This window comes from Trachurus japonicus, chromosome 23, assembly GCF_045865225.1.
Source record: "Trachurus japonicus isolate A0001 chromosome 23, Traja_1.0".
Classification (NCBI taxonomy): Eukaryota; Metazoa; Chordata; class Actinopteri; order Carangiformes; family Carangidae; genus Trachurus; species Trachurus japonicus.
This window is the reverse complement of record NC_140929.1, coordinates 14,415,396-14,437,830: the sequence shown is the minus strand read 5'-3', so window position 1 is coordinate 14,437,830 and position 22,435 is coordinate 14,415,396.

The window sequence follows — 22,435 nt, the reverse complement described above, 5'->3', positions numbered from 1 at the left end:
ATTACTGGATTGACAAAAAACTGCTGAGAATATTTTTGAAGGAAGGAAGGGAAGGCTGAGTGTGTCTTAATGACAGGAAGTGGAAGGGAAGTGGTCGGAGTGAGTCATGAAGGGGGGTGGAAGTTGTACTCACGCACACGCATGAACACACTGACACAACTTGCCTGCGCCAACGTTCTCACGCATGTTCAAAATTGCATGCGCTTTAACACCAGGAGCTCTGCTTAAACATACTCTCTTCTCTTTCACCTCCTTCCCCCGGTGCCCGCGCACACACGTGCACCACTTACATGCACGCGATCCTCCAGCTACGTGCCGTATGCTAATGCTCATCATCAGTCAGGGCAGATTAATGCCCTGGCTCTCAGCTAGGCAGACTAGGCAGATACAGGTGCTGCTGTAGACCACCTATTCATTCAGACACAATGCATGGAGACAGGATTCTGGATAGCGGGGCTGCAGAGCTGCCTCTCCCGCTCAGGAGCCTTCAAGAATTAGTTTGGGGGCTCTGTTCATGAACAGGAAGGCAGGTGCAGAGAGCTGAGGTGAAACAAGAACTTCTGGGTTCTTTCCCAGAGGTAAGAAAACCCATTTCTAAATCAGTGACATTTGTTGTAATGCCAATTACTAAAAAATGCCACCACATTTAATATATTGTCACATACTTTACTTGGTTTGCCTTGACAAGGAGAAAAAGAAATGTCTTTGATAACTTTTTTTAAGTGGCCTGTAACAGTTGAAAATCTGGAAAATAGAGCAACAGGAGATTTGGTTAAAGCAAAAACTTCTATTTTTGCCTCTTGCTGATAAATGTTTATGTTGGAAGAAAAATTTAATTAACTGGCATAGATCACAGAAGCACTTATTGCTATTTAAGTTTGTGCCACCAAAGGCTTTTATTTCCCACCATAAAAACAATGACTAGATGCCCTGAAGCAGCTGTAAACATGTTGCTAACTTTACCTAGAGAACTCCTGTCTCTCAGATGTGTCAGACTCACTTTAAAGAGGGTTGATGTAAATCCTTACCCTCCTACAGGGCACCTCCCTACTGTACCTTGACAAAGACGCAGATCGGGCTTGATCATAACACGTGTGTGTTGCCTTTCAGTGCCGCTGTCTGTCAAGTGTATACTGCTGTAAACACGCTGCCTGTGTCAGCGGAGCTGCTTGTTGAGACATATTTACCGTTCCTCGCTGTCACCAATTCCTCCACGCACTCAGAGTTACGGCTGCCTTGTGAGGCACATGAAAGTGATGGATGAAAGTTTTTCTTTCCCAGGGCGCGGGGCTGAATTAAATTGAAAGCTACTGTTTATTCCCCCTGTGTCTCGTCGCGGAATCAGGTTTGTTTGCAATTGATTTAAGCCGGGGGGGTCTTTTGTGGAGGAAAGGCTAAGGTTTTCCTCTTGATGGAAAAGATGATTGAATTTGTTTTGTCTCACGTGCCTCTCCGCTTGCTCCCTTTCTATCCTTTGCCTGTGTCAGTAAATCAGATCATCCCTCTCCCCTGTCAACACACACTCCTTGTTGAGCAGTCAAAGTTAATTTGCAAACGTGCTCTTTGATCCCCCCCCACTTCCTCTTTGTCAGTTTCTTCCTCTTCCTCTTAGTCGATCTCCTGTTTCAGTTTTTTGCGCCCACTGCTTCTCAGAGTTCCTCACAGACAGTTTGGACAGAGAGTTCTTCCTCAGTCAGAAAGAAAAAGACTTTGTTACTGTTCAGTCGGTAAAGAGAAAGTGCCTGGTTCACATGCTGCACGTGCTTTTGATGCGATGATGAATCCTGTCTGAAGCAGGTGCTGTTTCTAAGCAATCCCCAGCCACACCTATAGCCGTGATAGGGTTCGGTCCCTGGTTAACAGGAGCTTGTCAACCGGATTTCCTTTGTAGAAGGACCGACTAGAGTCTGAGGGCTTCCTGCGGGGAAATGGCTACAGAGTCATTATTCATCATCCAAGACTTTGCTCAGGCCCGTCAGACACTCTCCCTCGGCAGCAGTCCATCTCTACAGCCATTCATCATAGGCCTGAATGCAGCTGAGAGGGAGAGAGGAGCGAGACACTTAGGCCCTCTGCTAGCGAAGCCCTAATGAAGGCCCTCGCTCTGCTCTCATACAAACACCTCAGCGATATTAAGCTGGGTCAATTATCATGTCGCTCTCAGGCAGCCATCAAGGTGCGGGCCCTACATTTGAGCGTGAAGTGTTTTAAGTCAGACTCACTGAGGAATAGGATATGCATTAGACAGAACTTAAACACTACTGCTTTAAAGAGAGTGCTTTTATAAGTCAGCGCTGAACTTTTCCCTTGCATTGCATCAGGTTATATTAAAAAATTAGGCATTTTGCAGTCAAATTGTGCTTTATTTTCCCAGATTTAATCACTACCCCACATTACAGCAAACTTACCCTGCTCTTACAACAGAGGAAAGGTTTTTATTAACTCAATTTAAGTGCACAGCATATGTACAGCGAAAGGAGTATAGAAGACATTAATACTCTACTAGTTTTGTTAAACATAATGAGCCATGTGGCTAACTGGATGTATAGAGTTTTTATGGGGTACATTTACTCTGTAAGGAAAGTGGAAGACAGTGAGAAAGCAGAGGTGCATATTTGCTGCACAATATAATATATAATAACTTGTTACTGAAGCACACCAAGGATCAAGGTCTTCTTTGCAGTAATTACACAGTCACAGTACCAAGCAGTAATTGTAGTATGCTATTTGCACTGAAATCTATAGTCTTTAGCGTTCCCTGGCCTCACAAGCTCGGCTCAGCTGAGTAGAGTTACAGCTACAAGCGCAGCCGCAGGTGAGTGTAGAATAACATGTGTGATTATGCATCTCCTCCAGGCTAATCTGATGAAATGATCCAGTTTTGGGGGGCGGCGTGTGTCCTGTTCGTTCACAGTCTGGGGATTCTCAGTCGGTAGCGAGCACTTTATTAGTCGCCCTTTACATTCGTGTGTAAATCTCAACGTTTGGTGGTCCACGGGAGACGTGTCAATACTCAGAGCTGTACAGGCTGTGGCAGCCTCACTTCAGGGAAAACATTTGCCTTGAAGTACTGTCTTTCCTCATCTTCAATGTCAGCCCTGGGGCTCCAAGACAACATATGTTCACTGCATGTCCCCAAGACATGGCAGCTAGTGTGCACTCTGCGCTAGCTAGTCGCACAAACGCATTATCACACGGCTACTGTCTTCCTCGCAGCTTCACTTCCCTCTCTCTCCTCCTCCAAATCCAGCATGGAAACAGATGGCCACAAATTACAATGGCACTTGTGCCTTAAAAGTACTCTGACAAACTCACAGCAGCACCCCCCGTCACTGAAATGACAAAGTCATTAATTGGCATTGCGTAAGGGCTGGCTGCTTTAGCAGTGTCTCGCACAGCGTGAGTGCCTGTCTAAAACTCACAGATGTAAAAGATTAATCTTTTTGCCTTCAGGTAGGTGAGCTGAAAATCAGTGGGTGAAAAAAAAAAGCAGCACTCCTAGCTGTTTGGTTAGCGGGGAGAACAGAGAACAGGGCACATCCGCGCTACTGTAGGAAGTATTCAATATTTTGTCCTTGAACAGACCCCATGTGACAGTTTGCACTGTTCTTGTGTAGCAGAACAAGGAAGTGACTTGAATATTAAACATTATTGATAATTTACATCTTCTTTATTGAAGGAGATTAAAGAAGTTTTCAATCTGTAAATGGTTATTTTAGATGAAACTGGGTTCAAATATTGCACACTTGAATTTTGCACAGCATACTGATTGGTGTGTGTGTGTGTGTGTGAGGGGGGCATGGCCTCTCACACAGAGATATGATGTAGTATATTAAAGGTATAAATATTCACAACTGCTCATTGCTCTTTTACTGGTGCATCGAGATGAGTGTGTTTTGACATGAGTAAAATTACTGCATAATGGTTACTCTGAGTATAAAGATATGTGCCAACTTGACATAAGAAGTAAAATGTGAATAATTAACAATAATTAACTTAAAATTAAGACTGGGTTTGATGGAAGACACAGAAGTAGTTGTCTTCCAGAGGGACTCTACTCTCACAACACAGAGACAATTCAGACGTCTGTCTTCTTTATCTTAACTCTCTGATCTGCCATTACCTGCCAAGCCACAGCACCTCCACCACCCCAAATTAATAAAGCTGTGTGTTAGATATTAGCAAGGCAATAAAAGGATGAATATTTGATAACAGAAATTCAGACACTGTTATTACTAGGCCATTACATCAGCGCTGTGAGCTCAGACCAAAGATAGGTGCCACTTCCTCATGTCAGCACAAACAGGCTCTGACAATATTGGATTTTGGTTTAAACTTGAATTACAGTCAAACGTGTCCATTGTGTGAAGAGGCAAAGGATGTATGTGGCATCACTCGTATTGGCTGCAGATAATGGGAACATCTTGTCAACTGTTTTCCCGACAGTGGCGACAGAATTCTCTCCTTTGTACATGCACTTTTATCCGTCTGTCAGTCCATCATTGTCTTCGCCCTCCAAATCCCTCATCTCTCCTTTCTCTCTCTTTTTTTCTTTTCCTCTGTTCCTTTTTGGCTTTTTATTTCCATTAATCTTTTTTCGAGGGCCCTCTATAATCCATCTCCCCAGCCGAGAGGTATTCCCCGAGGGTAAATTACTCTGGAGGCCTGCCTGGCCCCGCACTGCATCAGATTGACCCTCAGCTTGTTTGCCATTTTGTATACTGCACTGTTTATTTAACAAGGAGCAGAGTGAGTGTGATTTCCAGGGACGGGTCCCTGTGATAGTAGCTTTGACACCCTGCCTGAGTAATGACCCTCATTATGGAGCCTCTGACAGCTCCCTGAAAGGCCTGATTTATGAATATGCTGGGACCGCAGCCCCACAAGCCTCCACGCACCAGCTTCTGAGCGTGGTCTCCCCTCCCTCCGTCAGCACCCACAGACCATACATACATGTGCGTGGGCGTTCGCACACATACAATGCCTACACATGCGCCGGAAGGTAAATGGCATATGTATATGAAAGTCTGTGGACATTTGCTGGCTTTAGATTAGCCATAACTGGAAATCTTGCCGTCAACTTTCTATTTTTCCTTCATAAAAACAGCAGAAAACTGTGCAAGTTCTCCTAGGTGGTCTGTGGAAAGTTTGATTTAAGAATTTATGGCAAAAATAAATTCCTCAAAAGTTGATTTCATTCCCCGATTCGGTTTTTGGTATGCGAACGCAGCAACATCCCACAGAGAGACGCTTGTGCCCCAACTTCCAACTTTCATTTTATTTCATTTTATCTCATCTTATTGGTCAGTACTTCATGAAAATTTCACACAGCTCACCCCTCAAGGATTAACCCTATACATATTAACCCTTCTTAAATATCACACATATCAAAGGGCAGCATAAATAAGTTATGAGGTATATATCTCTTCTTTTTTTGCCCCAGCAGAATCAATTAAGCGGGAGTGGAGGAAAAGAGGGTCTTTGGGAGGCTCTAGGCTTGGCCAGGCCTTGAGAAGACCAGGCCTACTGGAGGGTTATCGGGAGGGAGTGAGGAAGAGGGGAGGAGAAGAGAGAGAGATGGTTACACAAATACAGAGGAGAGACAACAGAAGAGATAGGAAGGGAGTAAAGGGTGCGAGAGAGAGAGAGGCAGAAGGAGGAGGGCTATCCAAAGAGAGGAGAGCTGAGAAGAGGTGGAATATCCACTGGATATGCATAAACAGGAGATGAGCAGGCAGGCGGGCACGAGAGCGAACAGCAGCAGCAGATAAAGCTATACAGGCTTGTCAGAATCCAGCAGCTAGGCCAGTGATTTATGAGGATCCCCAGTCAAGACTTCCCTCCAAATCCTCCATCCAGCTGCCTTTTGTTCACAGCAGAGACATCCCCTCCTACACAGGCTCGGTCCTCAGTCTGACCAGACCAGCCAGACACACACATGTGCTCGCTCATGCAAGCACCTGCACAAAGAGTCAGATGGATACTTGATGTTTGAGACAGAAAGAAAAAAGAAATGATTATGCTGACTGTTTAATTTTTTTATTTCAAAATATTCAGCAACATTTTACAGTTACCCACATAAACTTGTCAGTTTAAGTTTGAGATTTCTTCTTTTTTTTTCAGATCAATCATATCTTTAACTTTTATAGTCAAACCAAAAGTTAAACTTTGTTTTCAATCGTACAAAATAGGAAAAAAACAGCTAATCTTTAAAATTTAAAGGGTGAATCCTGCTGGCTGTTGAAGTGCATGGTAAATGGCATAGATGATCAGTCAGTTGCCAATCCTGATAATTGATTTATCAATTGATTCTTTGTTTTTTCCGCACTGAATTTCGGACTTGTCGGCTTTCAAAACAAAGAAACTCAATAAACACAGGCTTAATGAGCACTTGGCAAACAAACACCTTTTTTAAAAGCATGGTTATCATAAAATACACCATCCAGATGTTCACCGTAGCGCCGCCCCACGGAACAGCTGGCCCACTGCTGCACTCTCTAATGCACTCGACTTTTCACCATAGACTTGGAGCATTGCTTTCACTTTCCAGCGGACTGTCGACCCTTTGACTCTGACTGTGTTTGACAGACAGATGACCTAAAGAAGAGCTCCGTCTGTGTTTGTGGCATCATGTGTCCTAAAGTTCAAGTGTGAGGTCATGAAATCACTGGCAAATTGGCTGTAATTTGCGCTGGTGCTGATCACAGAGTTGATTTGTCTTTCTGAGACTTGGCTTATTGAGGACGGTTGATAACTGATTGGACACACGCATGCACCCACGCATGCACAGACACACACATACACACACATACACATACTTTTCTCTCGCTTTATGCCCTGCATTAAAAAGCCCTGGATAAAAGGTAAGGAATATGCTTTATTAACTTTAAATATGCATGATGTTTCAGAGGGAAAGTGCAGCACAGCATCAGGAATGTCCAAAAGCTTGACTACTTATTTCTCTTTTTTTCCCCTCAAAAACTGTAAATAATTAAAAACAGAGAGAAGAGGGAGAGAGAGAGGAGAGATGGAAGGGAGAAAAAGTCAAAGATACTCGCACTCTCTGCATAAACACATTCTTATTAGTGACCTCAGATGCCCTGAGACATCAAATCATAAAGTTACACCGCACAACTCTCTCCAGAACGTTGGCTCTGTGTGTGTGTGTGTGTGTGTGTCTCCCTCTCTTCTTTCTCTGCTCAACACACCAGAGTACACACATCCACAGACACATACAGCGGGCCACAGCTGCATATGGAAAAAGCTTCTCTCTGTTTTTTTCCAGTTCTGGCCTGTTCGGGGGACTCATCCCTTTGAGAGAGTGGAGTTGAAAGAGATAGACACTGTTGTGTCTCTCTATTGAATATCTGTAGAAACTGATCTTAAATCAGACACTTTTTCTTTCACTTTTGACCTTATGAATTGTGATCTGTTGAGTGCTGACGGACTTCGAGGAAAGATTACCTGCAAAGTTCTGGCCAAGGTCGCACTTATTGTGGACTTAAGGCTTTTCAAGCACATTCCCCACGCAGTTACAGCCCGTCTTCATCCAGTAAAAAAAAAGCAGATATTGACACTGTGACATCCTCTCTTATTAGTCAATTGATTTGCTTTTGACGCCATATATTCAACCAGAGACTGGGAGAGCTTAGCTCTGTGACTCCGGGCTAATAAGAAGCGGCTTAGTCTTATTAGCAAATAGGGATTCTGCAAACATGACAACCACACATTCAACACAGCTCCCTTGGTAATGTAAATAGATAAATACATAAATACATAAACAGGCTGTGAAAGGCTGATCGTGTTAGTCCCTCCTGATTTAGAGGAATCTGCAGCTGAAAATGAAATCAGTTATGCTTTTGCTGCCAAGTGCAGCTACAATAGTCTGTGTCAAATGATATTTTCCCACTGCAAATGAGCTACACAAAATTGTTTTTTATATCATTGCGTGTTATTTAGCCCCTTAATCTTCTGCCATGGCAGCACTTGTTCGTCATGATTATTTCAGCCAGTTGAACGATATTTAAATGAATAAACAGCGAGTATTTACCCAGCATCATTGCCTTGTCATGTTGGCTGCATCGCGCCTAATGACCTTCTAGACTCCAGCTCTATTTATGGGAGTCATTTCATCCTCTGTTATTTATCCCCCCCTCCTCTGCTCACCCACCCCAACATCCACCACTCTTTTTTCTCAACTCCATCATGCGACTGCCTGCGTTCACTTTTTTCCCCCTGATGCATCGTCTCCCTGTGAATTTTAATTTCAGCAACGTGCTATTAGAAGGGGGTGTAATCCCGTCACTGCCTGTCCTTCATGCCTCACGCAATGATGTATTAACGGCAGGGCAAACTAATGAATGGAAAAGCACCAAGTTGTTAAGTCTGTTTTAAGGTGCCATTTCTATTAATTTGCTCTCGACTAGACTCTGTTGATTTTTTTCTCTCTTCCTGGTCTTTGTCTTTTCTTTTCTTTTTCTTTTTTTTGGCTGACAGATGCATCGCATCCGCAGTTTATTTTCACAATTTGTTTTAGCTTTAACACCATTGTATGTGTGAGAATATGTTGCGATTTGTGTCAAATTATTGCTACGAGGAGACAAGAGTCTCACTGCATTATATACATAATGAATTCCCAGGGGATATCACAAGTCAACAAAAATCTCACCCCCATCTGTACAGTACACTTCTTGACACGCCAGTGTGTGAACATGCAAAGTTTCATGTTATGTTTGTGCCATAAAAGAGTTTTGAAATCAAAGCTGATAGAAGGTGAGGCTTTGCCTATTTACGTACCAAGGAAAGAAGACTGGTATCTATGGGATTTTGTGAGGGATGGTGGAGGGGTTTAGTTTAATGTGAGACAGCATTTAGCTGTGTTCTGTGGTGCAGTTTATCCCCTTCGTCTACTATCCAGTCAATGCCCACCACTTTTTAGCAGACGAATACTGCACGGCTTAATCTGATCTATGGATTGTGCCACACTGGAGCAAGCTAATCTGTGGATCACATCACACTCTGAAACCTATCCCCATTTACATCTCCATTTCCTTCCAGCCATGTCCATACAATGATGAAGAAAATGAAAAAAGGAGAAAAAAAAAAACATGCTTCAGAACCCGCAAGCTCAGGATGGGCTAAATTACCAGAGTGCAACAGGGGAGAAGCTTCCATCGTTTGTGTTTCATGCCGCGGCTGCAAGAGAGCGTGCTGCCATTCCTTTGCCGCTTGACTGGGCAGATTATGCTCAGGTATCAGCCGCAGCCAAGAAAGCGGATTACTTGTGTCCAAATAGAGTTGTCAGTTTGGAAACTCAAGATGCAATCATTTCCATGGGAAGGGTAATTATAGGGGATCAAGCCTACGTTACTGTCAGATGCTGGCACAGGATGAGACAATCACTCACTAATGAAGGATTTTACATGTGTGAGGTGAACAAGGTACTCCCTCTCAACTCCTGCGCGCTCTCTCTGTCTCACTGTCTCCGTCTTCTAAATGTTGATTCATGTAGTTTTATGGTAGTCTATGTGGAGTATTTTGACCCGCTGCTTTGACTTACTCTGAGGGCTGTGGAACGAGGCCAATAGAAGCGTCCACTGAGTTAAAATGCTGACTTTATCAATTTGGATTCAGGGTAAAAAAAAGAGAAAACAAAACAAAAAAAAACAGATCAAGCTCCAAGTCACAGTTTATTTACAACTTAAAGTTTGGGAAATTCTGATGGTTTTCTTCCAAGTATTAAGACAAGAAGAAATAGTCATTCATCATCAGACTGTTACTGCTGTGTCACTAGTAGATTAGAATGTTTCTGTTGTAGATGCTTTACTCACACAGGCTGCAAATACAAATGGTCACAAGATGAATCTAATCAGATCAGATAGATAATTGATAATTAATAGTATGATCTTTTTTTTTTGCTCTCTGATGACAAATCGTTTAATCCAGATGTACGGGTGAATCACCTTTTAGTGGAACTCACAGATAATAAACATCTGGCCGCTTATAGACACTGGTAGCTTGTCAGGTCTCAGAAGTCAAAGAGGTTTAAGCATTGGTACAATGCTTATGCTTTCTTTTTCTTTTTTATGTGTTTTGGAGCTGTATTATGCTGTTTTTAGATCGCTGTGAGAAATGAGGCGAAGACTTTGTGCTCATTTCCAACATTTGAACCCCTTGGCCATAGAGCGTCCCCTTTTATGTAAATTTGAGACTGTAAAGTCACTTTGTAACAATAACTGCTGGAAATACATGGTGCAGAGAAAACTGAAATATTTCCTTCCAAAAGTCGAATATATTCTAGTAACATTTACGAGAAATCAAGTACAAGTACTTGAAAATGTACTTTCCATGAGTGCTATTAAGATGTACTGTATGTTTTCCTCCTCCTGCTTCCTTCTTTCCTACCACATGTTCCATCAGACAGAAGATGATCATCTGTCATTACAAATTATGGGATAGCTGCCAGCCGTGTTCCCAGCCTTTGTCTCTGTGTCTGACCTTTCTACCCTTTGGCCTCAACCTTGACCATGACTGAGCCATCACCCTCATAAAAATGCAGCATGAAAACCATGATCAAACTACCTCAGCACAGAGACCTCCTTCGCAAACACCTCAGCACACGCGCACACACACACATGCAGTCACACAAAATGTCTGAGTCTGTTTTATTATGACGAGCTTGTGCATTGTACATCTCACCAATACCCAATCACTCATTTTCCCACTAAATACCTCCCACTCCCGATGGCTTCACCCGGTGCTCGGTCGAAAAGGTCACACAATTAAATGGCTAAGGCCTTCTGTTCATGTCATAGAATGGTGATGTATCACTCCAGGCTGGCTGTACGTGTACCTGACACACTGTGAGCATGAATATGATTTCAGAGATCATTAAAAATTTAACAGCGTGACCTAATTACCCGAGCTCCCTATTCAGATTCCAAGCAGTAAGTGAGATGGAGAGAGAGAGAAAGGAGGGAGGATCTGTGTATGGCAGGCTAAGCCTCATCTGGAATCAATTATAATTACTTTATGTTGCTACTTTGTCAATCAATAAGGAACGAGCTGTAATGGATCGCTCAGGTGTCACATACTGTACTTAGAGCAATGAAGTAGTGTTGTTTGTGTGTTTGCATATGTGATGGAGGTCTCAGAAGGAATCGCTATAATTAGTGGGTTAGTTTAATGTGGTATATTTAAGTGGATAAGGTCTGTTAGCACGATCATTCATCTTGAAGTGGGTTGATTTAGATTTTAGAGCTGTGCCTCATAAAAGCATTGAGGAGGATGGAGAGCACAGTGTGTGCATATGTAATGATTGCAGATCTATCTGCAAGTATAGACAACATGGACTCAGGGAAAAAAATCACTCTATTGTTTTCATTCAAATCAACTTCCTCTCAGGCTGCACGACTTTTTTTCTTTTTTCCTCCTTTTTACCATATTGATCGCTCAGTAGCGAGTCACAAACAAGGCAGATTACCATTATCTGCTGTTACAAAGCGTTTCAGGAATCTTTGACTGAAGTCGTAAAAACCTGGGGCTTTTCATGTCTCTCTGCATCGATTTAACGCTTGTGAGAATGAATTGCAGATCAATTGGCTTACCTCTGGGCAGACTTAATGAGCAAGCACAACAGCCCCGGCCTGTTGTTGTCCACCTCCCGCTTCGCCGTTCTCAATAGGAAGGAGGGTGACGAAGAGGAAGAGGAAACAGCGGAATGATTTCCAGTTCCCTGCCCTCTCGACACTTCTGAATAATGCCCGGGGCGCAAATTGTCCTGTAACCAAAGATGATTTAAGGGCATTTATTTTTCACTCTTTTTTTCTTGCATTTGCATGATGACGACAGAGCATTACTGTGATATTTTGTCCAGCAATCTACGTGACTAATGACCTTCTGAGTAATGTTGTACTCAATAAGCATACCTCATTACTCACTTTCTAACGCCATTTTAAAACCCTTTTTTTTTTTTTTGGCATTTGAATGAGACAACTCTTGCATGGCACCTTATCTATGAAATATCATTGCAGTAATTGCACTACAGGGATATATAATGTCATGGTGGTGCCTTGTGATGCCTACCAAACACTCCATTACCCTTTGTTTATCCTATTACATCATTCCCATCTCTTTGCCAAGTTGTTGTCACTGCCATATTGTCTTGAATTTCAGCCCTAATCTCTCTCTGTCCCTGGCCTCCTGATTCACTGTTTGACTGCTGTGTTTGAATCACTTCTCCCCTGCCTTTCAGCCGAGCGATACACTATAAACATTTACCCTCTGCCCACCTGGGATCAATAAAGCCTGTTGCCATGTGGTAATCAGATGGCACAGCGAATCTCATAATCACCGTCTAATACCCAGCAAGGAGGTTGGGAGTGTGCGAGCCCATGGTTTCCCGCCAGCTCCTGCCTCCCCCCCCCCCCCCCCCCCCCCCCTCCTCGTCTCGCTGGCTGCCTGTCACCAGAGTGTCTGTTTACATCCGCGGGACCTGACTGCAGGACCGCGGCCTCTGCCTGGCCCTCCGCGCTGCCTCGCTGGCCTCGGGTGATTCCGCAGGTTCACCCAGGAGTCACAGGGGGGATGACGGGGCGTCCAATTTCTATCGGGTTACTGTTTAGTTTGGAGGGAATGGGAGGGCAGCGCCTCAGTGTGGCTGGTGAGAAAGAGAAGTATTGAAAGGGAGAGAGAGTAGACATTAAAAAAAGGATGATGAAAAGAGATTAGACAAAGAGAAAAGAGGAGAGGAGGTTAAATGGTGGTCAATAAGATGCTGGACAGCAGTTGCGAATGTGCTTTAATTATTTAGTTTTCAGATATAGATTGCTGGCCATGTGCTTAATGCTGACAAAGGGGAGAGGAAACTGCTGTTAACTGCATATATAATTACATCATCATCATCATCATCATCATCATCATCATGTCATCAAGATGACAGTCAGATTTGCATCCCACTTGGACTTTGTTGGCTAAGGTCTGAGATCAGATGCATCCTAGAAGTAAATAGTTGTATCAACCACTACCTTTGATAGTTTCTCCTTCCTTCCTTTCTTTCTCTCTCTTTCTTCTCCATCCATCTTTCTCTGTCCCCTGCTTCCCCCTCGCCTTCTCTCGCCTCCGACGCCGTACGATATTCAACAGGCCCGAAGCCGCCATACTGTGTCTTAGATGAAGCCCGCAGGAGTTCAAGAAGCTGTTTTGTGACCATCGTCTTCCGGTGGCCGGGACCTGAGTTGACTTGACTGAGATGAGAGGTATAATGTAAAAAGGGCCTCACTGCGGGAGTTCACAGTCGAGGGACCTGTGAGCAGCGTCATGTTGAGCAGGAATATTCAGAGCTCCTGTAATTGCCCCACAGTGTTTTAGAGTGCATGGTGAACATGTTTCTCTATTGTTCCTCCAGAGTTTATTGTACCACAGAGTAAAAAAAAAATGTCTTTGTTATTGTATGAGCCTGCGACCGTTGAAAGGCGCACTGCTCTGAATATGCAGGAAGCACGTCAACAACTCTCCCATACCCTACCATTAGTCTCGCCTTCTCCTGCTCTTATCCTGCTATTTTTTCTCTTTAGAAGAAAATGGAAGGGGGCACTGGATGGATTGCAATTCATTGGAGTTTCATTGTATGCAGTAATATACACTATTAAGTGGCAGCATATAGAAACAAACCTTTGATTAAATGGATCTGAATCACAAAGAAACAGCAAGACCCCTCCTCAAGCCTTCAGTTAATAAGGATTGCTCTTTGAGTCGGTACCTGCGCATGCTGACTTTTGACACCCGTGGTTTTCAAGAGGGGCATTTCTGAGGACTCTCATATGGCGGCAACCCCAGATTAAATCAAGTCGACTATAATAAAGTATAATGTTATATTCATTTTGTCATCATTACTGATTCCAGTATACTAAAAGGCTTGTGGATTATAATGAATTCCAAATAAGTTCAATGTGCTAATGGGAAAAGATGGAGAGTAGTGTGGATTACTAATATTAGTTAGGGCTCTATGTTTCATTAGACTGTATTAGGAAAGAAAATATTCAAATAGGATTTTTCTGTGTCAAGTTGTTCTTTGATTGTTAGACAGTCCTCGCCTAATTATTCATTGTCAACGAGATCTTGAAACAGTGTTTAACCATAAACTTGGAAGATTTGTTCCATATCTATTTATTTACGTTATCCTACTGCACAGACACCAGATAGTGGCAATGCAAAAATATTAATATACGTTACATTGCTTGGAAAGTAAGAAGAGATTTGATTGAAATAAAGACAAAATAAGATAAATAACAATGGCAAAGACTGCTTAAGAAATCCAGTCATTCTATACATAGAATTCAAGAGCTGTATTTATCCGAGAAAGGCGTGCAAATCTATGTAAGTATCTCCACTGTTTGCATAATAGATTAGAAATTAGCATTTTTGTTCATTTTCCATGTATGCACAGTGCCTGGAAGAATAACACTCCATGCATATCAGATCAGCCTGCCTACAATTTTGCGCAGTATATTATTTGACAATCTAAAATGTGTAATTTGCATGAAATTGCTTAATTAAAACACAGTCACTGGGGGTATTAATTTCTTTGTCTGACAGTGGAGTGTAGTGAGGAGAGAGCAGGGGAGATGTAAAACGCTGTCAGATAGCGCTGTCACAGAGGCAGAAAGGAAATTCTGCCACATTCGCCCCCCCCCCCCCCCTACAACCCCCGCCCCTCCCTCCTCTCCTAACGGCACAGAGCGATGGAGAGGATAACGCCTGCCCAGCTAATTTGGGTTATGGTGGTAAACGGAGGCCACTGCACTAGAAAGATACCAAAGGGAGGGAGGGAGATGAGGAGGAGGGGGGGTGAATCACTGGGAGAGATAGGAATAGAGGGAGAGAGAGCATAGCTGCCTTTGTGCCATGGTATCATTGTTGTCCTCAGGGTGGAAGTATGCCAGGCAGCTGACAATGATACAATGATGTGGGATACTGTGGTGGATCAGTATTAGGCTGGCAGATGAGCCTAGTGTGTCACAACTGGTTTGTTTACTTGTGTGTAAGAGTCGAAAAATGCCGTGCGGAGCAGACCCAAGGTATCAATCATTTTGATTTTTTACAAAGCCACATCTCTCCTGCCGTGGCTCTGTTGTTTTAATCTACGACTGCTAAAACTGCTAATCTTCCCCTCGCAAGTCAGCCTTTTGTGCCCCTTCCTCTGTCACAGAAATATAACACCTCCTGTTATGGTTTTGTTTCAGAGATGCAATCAATTGTAGAAACCACAATGTGAGCAGCGGATCGAAAACAGCCACTCATTAATTGTTGCCCACCCCTCTGTGCTGCACTGCGCTGTGCCATTATAAATGCGGGAATTGTGAGCGGAAAAGGGCAGAGAGGTAGGCGAAGGATGAACCAAAGAGATTCAGAAAAATACACAGGGAGGAGAAACTCTTTGGAGCATGACAAAGAATGAGATTAAAGCTCCTTTCCCATTTCCAGTTGGCCCTGTGTCTGTGTGCGTGCAGCCTGCACATCTGTACCCTTTTGTCTTAAATATCAAAGGCAGCAAAGGCACGTTAACATTTCAGTAATTCCAAAGATACATGAGGAGGACATGGGAGGGTGAATGGTGCAACAAAGAAGTTATCAAACTAAGGGAGATAGAGAGAGAGAGGAAGGGGAGAGAGAGAGAGAGTTTCTTCTTCTCTTACATAGATGCTCAGTTCTGAGAAAGCTATTTGCCAACCCTTTGTACTGCGCCATTGAGAGGTGGCACTGTGCAACTGCCAAATTAAAAGCCTTTAAAACAGAGGAATAGATACAGAAAGATAAAAAAAAGAAGAGGGAGGGAAAACTTTGAGAGGAGTGGCGGTGGCGAAAATAAAACAAGAGGGCTTAAAGAGCGAGACACGAGCAAAAAGACGAGCCAAAGAAACAAAAGCGACTGAAAGATAGGGGGGGAAAATGCATATATTGGGGGAACCAGAATCGAGGCAGACAGGCAGGGGAAGCAGGCAGGTTCAGTAAGGGGTCCTTGTCACCAGTGTCAGCAGTGTGAAGTTGAGACAGAGACAGCAGCACCGAGGGCAGGCTAGCGCTGACAGGACCTCCACTGCAGCCTTGACGGCCAGCTTCACTGGGACCTTAATTGGTCCTTTGATGTCACTGGAAAAGGTGGTGAAGGCGATGGAAATGGAATCTGTCCCTCTCTGCTGGCATGCCATTATATCACTATACACTCTGTTTATTTATGAATCACAACCTTTTTTATTTTTTTCCCCCCACCTTCCACGCTCCTCAAGGGTGCCCCTTTTCTTGCCGTTACTCTATAGCTCTTAGTTTCTCTCTCATTCACTTTGCCTCTTCATTCTTCTCCCTCTCTCTCTCTCTCTCTCAACTATAGAGCGTGTCATCCTGCTGTTGGTTTGCGTCGCGGCTCTGCTTTAAAGTTTTCCCTCTGCCGCTGATTTACTTGCAAAAAATAACAACAAATGAACGCTATAGCCGTGGATGTTTGTATCCAGCGATGAACTGTGTTTATGCTCTCATTCCGTCTGCCATTTACGTAATTTATGTGAATCTCCATGCGTGTGTTCACATCAAGGCTGCGTAAAGGTTGTGTAGTGTTAACAAGGAAGAGTTTGTGTGTGTTTATGTGTGTATATGAGCGTGTGTGTGTGTGTGTGTGTGTCAAAACCCCTGCTGCCTTGGCTGATCAAATGGTGCAACAAGGGTAAGTCCTGCTAATGCGGAGAGCTGTTTAGAGCAAGGGCCTCCTTTTGAAATGATGATGATAATGGATTCAGTCCTCTCATTAATGGAGTCCGAGAGCTCATTAGGCACCAACAAACAAGCTGGCCTTGTCGGTGCAGGAAATGCCAAGTACCCCCATTTGCCTCTGTCTCCCATTTCATCCAAGGATGTGACCATGTTACTGTCATTTACCTCGAACCCTCCCACTCCTCTCCACAGGCACAAACACACATCAGGGGGCAGGCACACACGCACACACACACACATACACACAAAGCAGTCCTCAGCCTGATCTACAGTACCAACCTCCCAGCCTCCCCGGCCCAACTTCAAAGTCGCCCAGCTTCGCGCGCACTCGGCTGGGACTCCCTGAGAGACTCTCCCTGGGCTCTGGGGGTCACGGGATCAAGAGCATTGAAATTGGTCTCGTCTCTTTGGTCCTGCTCAGCCCTCTTTAGCCTCTTGTCATCACGCTCAGCTCCCTATAGAAGCCTGGTATCACGGCACCTGCAGAATTGAAAAAAAAAGAAGAAAAAAAAAGTGTCATTTCTGTCTCTTTCCTCTCCCTGTCTCCCCAGATGAAAAAAATCTCCCTCTTGTTCGTGACACACTGACAGATAAAGAGCATAGTGGTGTGATTACGGAGTTGACTATCCTCTTCTCAATATTCCACTGTGGTCACTTGTCATTGTGTAGCTTCACTTTTTTGGGGGCAAATGGAGAAGGAAAGAGATAAGTCTCTATTGAGGAGAATAGTGTAAATTAAGTCTTGACACATTTGTCCATATTGGCACATTCGGTCCTTTTGGCTCTTGCATATGTGTGACAGCTCTGATGGCTGAAGCCCTAGGTGCTGTGTCCTTAATTTTAACCTCGCCATCTCTCCTTATCTCACTCAAGTGCCACAGCTCTGGCACTCGAGCGAGATCAAACCGCATCGACAGGCAGATGGAAAGGTGATTTTTTTGTGACTTGGAACCCGTTCGCTCAACAGGTTGCTGAGCACGGGGATAAATTATTCTAAATCTTTATTAACCTTGCTTTTTCTTGTAATGACACTTACCACTGACCATTAGACCATTAGTGAATGAGATCCACTGAAAGAGAAATATATCAATGTCATTGCTTTAGAAATATATTATCCTTAATTAACACAATCTCAGTTCAAAGCGTAGTTCTTCCTCCTACATTCATCCGTGAATCACTATGTCTCAGTGGATTTAAAATTAATTTTACTCAACTCTCTGTGTAAATACTAGCATCTGTTTTACTTGTGCGTCGCTAGCGCCCATCGTAAGATCTAGGAAATCATTTCTATCCGCGGAAACCCGAGATACAGATTGACAGTAGAGAGTTTTTAATGTCTCCTTCAATTAACCATCTCTTGGAGTCCAACCGAGTCATCTGCAGTGTGTCAAAAAAGACATGCCGCAGATGACAAAGTCTTATCTGCGCAACCATTCCCTCTCCATCAGGGAAGGAAGTGATAGCTTCTTGTCAGAGAGGAGGAGAGATCAGAGAGTACGAGCTCCCAGAGAGTGAATCTCACAAGGGTCCATTCTAGCCTCACAAGGACTCCATTATCGCACGTAATGATACACACCGAAATTATCCATCAATACTTGCCGTCCTTGAGTGAAAATGCATGATAAACTTGATTTCTCTTCCATTTTGACATATTTCCATCAAGTATTCATTAATTTGAAAAAAAAGGAGAAAAAAAACTAACTAAAATAGCATTTCCATTATAGAGGATAGCGTTTCCTTCTCTTTCTTTCTTACATTATAATTATGGGCTTGAGGGATATCAATTAAATGTGTCCAATTACAGAATGCTTCAAAACTAGAATATAAAGTTGCGCCTCGTTTTTTGATCTATTTACTCACAGACGAAGCAACAGAGGGAGAGAGGGAAGAGAGAAGTTTCAAAAACAGCCTCTGTTCCACATGAAAGGGGCATTTGATCATATTTTTTTATTTTTGTCTTAAAGAGAAAAGCTTGCCAATGAGGAGTCATTCCCCATTAAAGTCAAGCAAAATTATCAGGCCTGCATTAAGGAGCTTTAAAAAAAACGAGATATGTATCATGCATGTGGATATGCATAAACATGATGGAGGAGCTTAAGTAGAAAATGAGATCTGATGCCGTCGTGAAGAAGAGAAAACCGGCGTGCTCGGAATGCATTTAAATTTAAATATTCATGTCATTATAATTCTGAGGAATGTGGAGCGACCGTATGATATTTTATTGAGGAGGTTTTAAAAAATGAATGCTGTCCCTACTCCTTAATAAAAATCCTTGGCTTTCACTCGGAGTAGTCACAGACTGCTGTGGTGTTTGGTTGTGTGGCAGGAGGGAGTGAGTGAGGTGAAGAGACAGGAAGACAGGTCGAGAGACGAACCAGTGTACGGATGGATGGACGGGTTGATGGATGGACGGACCGACCGGACAGCATCTCTGTCTTTCACCTAACATGCAGTAAAAGGCTGTATCGCACTGTAACAGAAGAAACAGGTGAACACAGGCACGCAAATCACCTTTATTTCCACATTTTACAGCTGCAGTTAGTAAGTCAAGGTACACAATGTGAGATACATTACTCACCTAAGGCTGAGAGACTGTGGAACATTTCCAGGAGCACGAGAGAAGCTCGACATCCCCTCTCTTTCACTGTTCCTTTTAATGTTTTTCACTTCCTTTGCCTTGTCTTCCTTTCTCTTTTGTTTTTCTAATGTTTGCGACCTAGAAACTGAAAGCTCGCTACAGCCATTGTAAACTACAAGCCGTCTTGAATTAGTCTCACCTAAAAGCTTAAATGTAAATGTAATGAGGGTGCTTTGCAGTTGTCATTTACTCAAGAACCGATATGTTACGATGCACAATGAAATCATAGTGTTATGTTTTCACTCCGACTCCCAGTCTTAATTTCAAACAGCTTTGACCTGATGGGGGTGGGGTCATGTCCACAACCTCACTATCTTGATCTCCGTTCAGACAGAATAGAAAGAGAGGGAGAGAAAGACTGAAAGGAGAGCGCTCAGTAATTATGCTGTTTGACTGAAGGGGAGCTGCACAGTGAGGGGAAAGAACCAGGATGTAGTGAACCTTGAGAACCAGCTTGTGGAGGGGAGCAGCGTCAAACTGGGGGAGGTGGGATTAGTGGTGGTGGTGGTGGTACTAGAGGGTGGGGGTGACTGTCCCGCATCCATCCTCATGTTAATTATCTTTTGTTTGCCCTTGATAATCCAGAGGCCCGGTGTGCTGCCTGTAATGAAAACCCTGAATCACAAGGTCTACATTTAAGGAAAAGAAAAAAGGGGAGGAAAAAACAATGCCATTGTCATTACCACATCATCAGTGCGTGATCAATAATGAATGAAACGCACATTAAGCAGGGAGAGGCAGGAGTTTATGAAAATGACTTGTGTGAATAGATTAAATTACAACTATTATTACTTCGCTTTTGATGTAGTGTGTCAAAGTAATTACAAAATGTTAAAAAAAAGAGAGGGAAGAGAAGAGATGAGGGAAAAGCAGGGAGTCTAGAGTTATAAAATCGAATTTATGTTAGTGGGAAAATCGTGTCTCAAGTCGACAGTGCTTAATGTATTACTCCAAATAACATTTTCTTAAAATCAGCCCTTTCACATTTCTGAAGAAAGATCATTTCATTATCAGTTTGAATAAAGCATTTACATCCACATGATGAAATGGGAATATAAACCCCTTTGTGTGTGCTTGCATGTGTCTGTGTGTTCAGTATTGAGTCAAATTCTGTGTGATAACCTAGCCATTAGTAGTCCGACTCGTATTTCCACTCTTCTTTGTCCCTGACGTAGCTTTACGATCTCCATAAATCTCCCAGCCAAAGTTATCAAGTCGCAGTGTTCAAACCTGCCGGTCCATTAGTTTACAACTCCACCCCAGCTTTTTCTCCCAGAAAATACACAAGGAATGGCACTGGTTATGGATTACACCCTCATAAATCATCACCTCCTTCATCTTCCTCTGATAGAAGTGTGTCATGGTGAATAAGCCAAACAAGATGGCCTCCCTAAGAGCTGCGTCGGCGTCAACATGGTGTTTGTGATAGTGCTAGTCAAAGGCTTTGTCAAGGGATTAGGGTGTTGAAGGCAGGGCTGCGGTTGGAGCAGCTAATTATCTATATGTTAATGGGACGTCACCACATTCTTCATTCTGCACGGTGTCTCAACCCAGTGTGTGTGTTTCCTTACATGTTTGTGTGTGTGTGTGTGTGATCAAGGAAAAAAGGGTGCAGGGGGGAAGGAAGGAGTTTTTGAAATGACATGTACTGCAGTGATTCTCATTTGTTCAGGGGAAGTTTTCAAACTGTGGAAACGATGTTATTACACTTTGCCACAATCGCGCCTGTGTAATGTGCTATTTGCCATGCCAGGCCCGGATTTTGCAGATGGAAATTAGAGGAGAAAATTGCCACTAACTACTCAATTACAGCGCTTGATGGTTAGACTGACCCCGGTTGGCAGCGATGGCAACACAGAGCCAATCACCTTCCCCAGATGGCATTAAATTAGAATAGGGAAAGAGGACAATTGCACATATTCATCGGAGAAAGACATTTGAATTACCTCAGATGCTTTGGCTTCATATTGAACAATTAAGTGCAGCAATGGGATTTTATGGGATGGTTTGGAGGCAAGGCGCTATGTTAGCATGATGGAGGCATTGTAAAGGGGCTCTGTCCTTGGATTTTCAATCTGACAATTAAAGGGAATGTCAGTAATTTCAAAAATGGTGAGAGAGACTGTATTGTCAAATTAATCCTGTGACAATTAAGGCCACGTTAAGTTGTCGACCTGGTACAAAATGTTTGGTATGTGATATTTATTAAGCTTTACATCACTTATTCAGGTTTGATGAATTAGGCCGAGAGCAAGCCTCAGTCTTTGCTTTTTCTTGGAGAAGGTAATTTGATTTGATTCAGCTGTTACTCCCTGAAAGAAAAGTTGTGTTTGGAGTCGTCCAGCATTGGCTTCAGTCTTGCTATTCAGAGCGCACCACTGAAAAAATATTTTTGATTTCTTGCTCTGCTCTTTTCTCCATGTTTATGCTGTACTTGCAAGGAATAAATTGGGGTATCGGGCTTTGATCGGTGTAATATTTCACATTTAAGTTGATGTTTGTGCCGCGTGTGATGCGTTTACCCAGCTGGGAAAGATGATCTCTATACGGCACTGGAAAGCGTAATGCAATTACCTGATTCATTTTCCAGAGATCACTCTCTCAGCTACATAGACGGCAGACACTTAAAACCACAACCCGTGATATATATACATCTTTTTTTTCCTCTCTTACTGTACAATAGTTGGACAAGGAAGTTTTGTCCTTTTGCACTAAAGCAGACAATAACAAAACAGCAAATTGGAGAACCACCTTTGTTTTGAGTTTAATCTCAAAAACCGTTAAACTGAGCATAGAAACTGTGGCAGCGCTCTGATCACAAACAACCGACCCCAGCTCCATGTTTGAGCTCACTTTACACCAGAGCCACTTTAACCAGAGCCAGCAGTGCCAGGAGCAGGCCGCTGCGGTTTCACCTGACAACTGGAAGTCGGAGGATCCCTCCTCATGTGATGTTTTTCTCTGACAGAATCTGCAGCATCTGCAGGCCTGTAATCAGTGCAAACCACAGTTTAGCTAAGATGTGTTTTCCCC